Here is a 5,057-nt window from a genome sequence, read left to right as displayed (position 1 = left end):
CTTGGCGAGTTGGTCCGTCAACTCGTCGAGTTCCATGATCCATAAAACCCTGGAAATCTCGATCCAACTCTTCGAGTTCTTTCATGAACTCGTCGAGTTCCTCCTAATAACAGAGTCGAGGCATTTCACACACAACTCCCCGAGTTCCTCCTTGAACTCGTCGAGTTCTTCAATCTTCAAAACCAAAAAAAACCATGGCCAACTCGCTGATTCATCTCCTAGACTCGACGAGTTTGCTCAGTAACATAAAAGGTTGGGGGACCACGACCCAACTCCCCGAGTTGGATGAACAACTCGTCGAGTCCCCCTTGGTCTAAATCCATTCAGTCACTTCCAATCGAGTTCAATGCTTCTAAACCATAGATCTGGTCCCCTAGGACTCAGTTACCACGTAAAGTTGCTAACTTTACGTTCATGCATGGTGTCATGAAGCTAGAAACACCAAAACTAAGCTATATAAGAGATCTAGGGCATGGGGAACGGCCAAGGCTTGATAAAGCTGGCAACTTTAAGCCTCATAAGCTCATGAGTGCCTAGATCTGAAGTCACAACTTCATGATACACTCAAATCCCGAAAATAACTTCAATATGGCCCAAAAGTGACAAAATACAACCCTAAATGAAGATCTAATCAATAGAAAGCCAAGGTATCAACTTTATACTTCAAATGAGTCAGAAATGCAGCTCAAATTCCGGATCTACTGACTTCCTCTTGAATCCTCAAGTTTCTCCTTCCTTCTCAAGCTTCAAAATCACCAAGAACACACAATAATGTCTCAAAACACTCAAAAGTGGATTAGGGTTTCATGGCTAGGGTTTGGGGTGATGGAGGCTGCAAGTGAGGCCAACCTTTGGAGGTTAAGGTGTTTAAATAGGGTGCAAAACCTTGAAAATTAGGATTTCACTCTGGCAGCCCTACTCATCGAGTTGAGGTTCTCAACTCGTCGAGTAGACTTCAAGTCCCGCGTCTAAATTCCATTCCTACTCGACGAGTTTGGGGCCTCCAACTCGTCAAGTCCCTTTGCAAAAATGAATAATTTGATTTAAAATACATACCAGGATCCGGGCGTTACAAATCCCCCCCACTTATTTTAGACTTCGTCCTCGAAGTCTGCTGCGTCTGGGAATAGCTCTGGGTAGTGCTCCCTCATCTCGTCCTCCGGATCCCAGGTCCATTCTGAGCCCTTGCGGTGCTGCCATTCCAACTTCACCAACTCAACCCTCTTGTTTCTCAGATCCTTCGTCTTCCTGTCGAGGATGGCTACCGGTCGCTCGATGTAGTTCAGGCTGTCATCCAACTGAATATCCTCTAGAGGCACCACTATAGAGTCATCTACCAAGCACTTCCACAGCTGGGAGACATGAAAGGTGTTGTGGATCTGACTAAGCTCGACTGACATCTCCAGTCGATACGCAACTCGGCCCACCTGGGCCAAAACCCGGAACGGACCAATGTACCTGGGGCCCAAATTGCCCCGCTTCCTGAACCGGATGACACCTTTCCAAGGTGACACCTTCAGGAGAACCATATCTCCTACCTGAAACTCAAGGTCTGAACGGCGTTTGTCGGCATAACTTTTCAGCCGACTCTGAGCAGTCTGAAGCCTGCTCTGGACCTGTTGGATCCTCTCTGTCGTCTTGAGTACCACTTCGGTACTCCCTATGACCCTCTGTCCAACCTCACCCCAACATATCGGGGTTATGCACTTCCTCCCATATAACATCTCGAAGGGAGGACGGTCGATGCTCGCGTGGTAGCTATTATTGTAGGAAAACTCTGCCAAGGGAAGGTAAGTATCCAAGCTACCACCCAAGTCTAATACATATGCCCACAACATGTCCTCCAAGGTCTGGATGGTCCGCTCACTCTGACCATCCGTCTGGGGGTGAAAAGCCGTACTAAAATGCAGACGAGTACGGAACTCGTCATGAAATTTCTTCCAAAATCTGGAAGTGAACCGTACATCTCGATCAGAAATCACAGAAACTGGCACTCCGTGTCGAGCTACCACCTCTCGGATGTAGATGTCGGACAGCTTCTCGGCCGAAATGCTCTCCTGGATCGGGATGAAATGGGCACTATTGGTCAACCGATATACGATGACCCAAATCGAATCCACTCCCCGTACGGTCCTGGGAAGCTTCGTGATGAAATCCATAGTAATATCCTCCCACTTCCACACAGGGATATCCAACGGTTGTGTCTTGCCGTGAGGCCTCTGGTGCTCTGCCTTGACCTTCCTGCAGGTCAAGCATCTCTCAACGTACGAGGCTACATCCCGCTTCATGCAGGGCCACCAGTAATCAGGAAAAAGATCTCTGTACATCTCCGTCGCCCCAGGATGGATGGAAAATCTGGACTTATGCGCCTCCTCCATCAGGATTTGGCGCACACCGCCTGCGTACAAAACCCACACTCTGTGGTGAAGTGTCAACAGTCTGCGGCTAGTGTAACGCCCGCAGATTTGGGCTAGTCAATTTAGAGACAATGAGCGTCAAAATGACTTTTTGATGGAAGATTATTTAGAAGGATTAATCTTAACCAAGTTATAGTATATGTCACAAGGGTTCCGTACATAAAAATAACGCCGAAATCCGAGTTATAACGAAGAAGTTATGACCCGTCGAAGTTTTACGGCAAAACCGGCACGACACCGGGAATCGTAAAAAGTGAATTTACGATAAAATACTTTCTAGCCTTAGCGATCTAAACGAAAGTCGTAGTATATGTTAACCGAGAGTGTGCATAAAAAGAACGTCCAAATCTGACTTCGTATGAGGAAGTTATGATTTTTCTAAGATTTAACATATGAAGCTTTTTCTGTCTCACTAATGCTATGGCGAAGGGTGGTTGCACCGGACTTGAAAAAAGATGAAGTAGTTCTGAAAGTTTTTGAAGTCCCCAATTTTGCACTTGCTCGAGCTTGTAAATTTAAATATACCTATAATCATCATAAAATGAAAATGATAACTTCATTCATATATACATACCAACTAAAGAATCAAGATCCAATTCCATAAGGCCCCGTTTGCTACACTAGACAGGAAAAACGATCTTGTACTACATGTGGAGTACATTGAACTAGGACTGAAACTGATGTTAATGAGACAAAAATTGTCTCACCCAAAAAGGTGGGACAATACTATCTGACATGTTTGATGCTAATGCAACAAAATTTGTCTCATACAAAAAGATGGAACAAGGTGAGACAAGACTGTGTCTTTTGCGTGTACAAAAGACATGAATGTCCTGCTCATCCTCAAATAGAAAATAGCTCTGGGAAGTTTGTCTAGTCTTGTGTAACAAATGTAGCCTAAGGGACGGTTTTCGACTCACCCGAAGGAAGCCCTCAAAATCCAAATCTTTTGCCAAATCACTATAAGAGTCGCCTAACATGCGTGAGACCTCATCTTGGCCTGATACTTCATTGAAGGGCTTTAATTTTGCCAAAACTGGCGGTAAATCTTCTATTTTGACTGTGCCGGCTTGATTTCTTGCTGAAATAAACTATATAAACAAGATCCGAAATGAGCCAATTTGATTATGTTGAATTTAAGAAGAAACGTAAACAAATTAAAATGGCGTACTTTGGTTCTAAGTTTACGAAGCTCCACTTGTGTGAATTGGCTCTGAAGCCATGGATCATTGACAAAGACACCCTCGAATGTAGACATCTTTGACTTGTTTCCACAATTGAGAAAATCTTGAAATATCTCAACGACAATTAAACAATTAGATGCATTAATCGCAAAGAACCCAGATGAACCAATATGCATATATAATCATTCAAGAAAACAACAATCTACGCGAAGGTGTTCATATGGATATACATCATTGTGTTCAAGAACAAACATTACAAGATCGAACTGTTACCATCAAGAAGCACAGGATTCAAGAAAATACAGATGGGATGAAAAAAAAAGCAAATAGCAAAACCTTAATAAGATTGCTCATGGATCAATAATCCATGTTGAAGAAGCCGGAGAATCGACGTAGGGTTGCTGATTGGTACGTTTCGGTGATTTTTTTTATGTGAATGGAAAAGATGGAGGGGGAGTGCATAGAGAGAGGAGAGAAAATCGTATTGTCTGTTGGACCCGCGTAAACTTGGGGAATGAAAATCGAAGAGAAGGTGGTGGTAGTTTACGATTGTGATTTGTATCGTCGTCTTATTAACATGGGGTGGGGGACTTGCCCATTTTTAGTGCCAAAATTATCGCTTTGGGCAAATTATAAAATCACTCCCAATTAGAGCACCTGGCATGGGCCTGCACAAGGCCGTTAACGTGGCTCGGCCATAAGGGAGAAGGGAGTCTTTCCCTTCCAACACACTGAACCCACTGCCACATCAGTTTTTCTTTTTCATTTTTCTTCATCTTTTCCAACCCACAACACACGAAACCCTATCTTTTTCAACTCACTCAACCCATTCAATTAAAAATACAAAACGATCAAGGTAAATTCTTTATTAGCAATAGAGTTACTACAGGTACCACTCCGGGTTGTTTAATTGGTTTCACTAACCCACTTCATCCTCTATCTCTCTACTTTCTCTCTCTCATTTTCTCTTGTACCATGTATTTTAAAACTTGTATCTTAGTTGTTTTGTATTTTTTTAATTGAATGGGTTAAGAAAGATATGATTTCCGTGTGTTATGAGTTGGGAAAGATGAAGAAAAAGAAGAGACAAAAATTGATGTGACAGTGGGTTCAATGGTTTGGGAGCGAATGACTCCCTCCTCCCTAACGCGATCATAACGAGATGAACACCCCTCCCCCCTCACCTTCTCGTTGTCACTCGTTGCATTGTTTCTTGTGGGCGTCTTGACCGGATGAAACGAGCCAAAAAAATGGACCGTTTGGAAATTAGATCGTTGTCAAACGGTCAAATTCAAATAAAAAAAATTACTTTTTTATTTTTACTATAAATACAACACATTAACTCATTTTTTTTACACATTTCTCATTTTCGCTCTATATTTTATAAAATCTCATACTTTCTACAACAAAAAATGGATCAAAACCCAAACACACAACCAAACACAACCTCGCCTCA

The 5,057-nt window shown here is 42.9% G+C and overlaps 1 long non-coding RNA gene across 1 annotated transcript; it reads right to left on the bottom strand.

Annotated features, from left to right (window-relative positions):
* Nucleotides 1-2,801: 2,801 nt before the first annotated feature.
* Nucleotides 2,802-3,724, bottom strand: LOC145116005 (uncharacterized). The gene is made up of 3 exons (XR_013711824.1): nt 3,589-3,724; nt 3,338-3,508; nt 2,802-2,942 (listed from the first exon to the last, which is right to left on the bottom strand). It is a non-coding gene; the product is annotated as an uncharacterized LOC145116005 (long non-coding RNA).
* Between the last annotated feature and the right edge of the window lie 1,333 nt (nt 3,725-5,057).

The sequence above is a fragment of the Lactuca virosa genome, chromosome 5, assembly GCF_052849685.1.
Source record: "Lactuca virosa cultivar CGN04683 chromosome 5, Lactuca_virosa_CGN04683_v6, whole genome shotgun sequence".
Classification (NCBI taxonomy): Eukaryota; Viridiplantae; Streptophyta; class Magnoliopsida; order Asterales; family Asteraceae; genus Lactuca; species Lactuca virosa.
The sequence above is the reverse complement of the archived record's forward strand: the minus strand, read 5'-3'. Positions and strand labels throughout refer to the sequence as shown.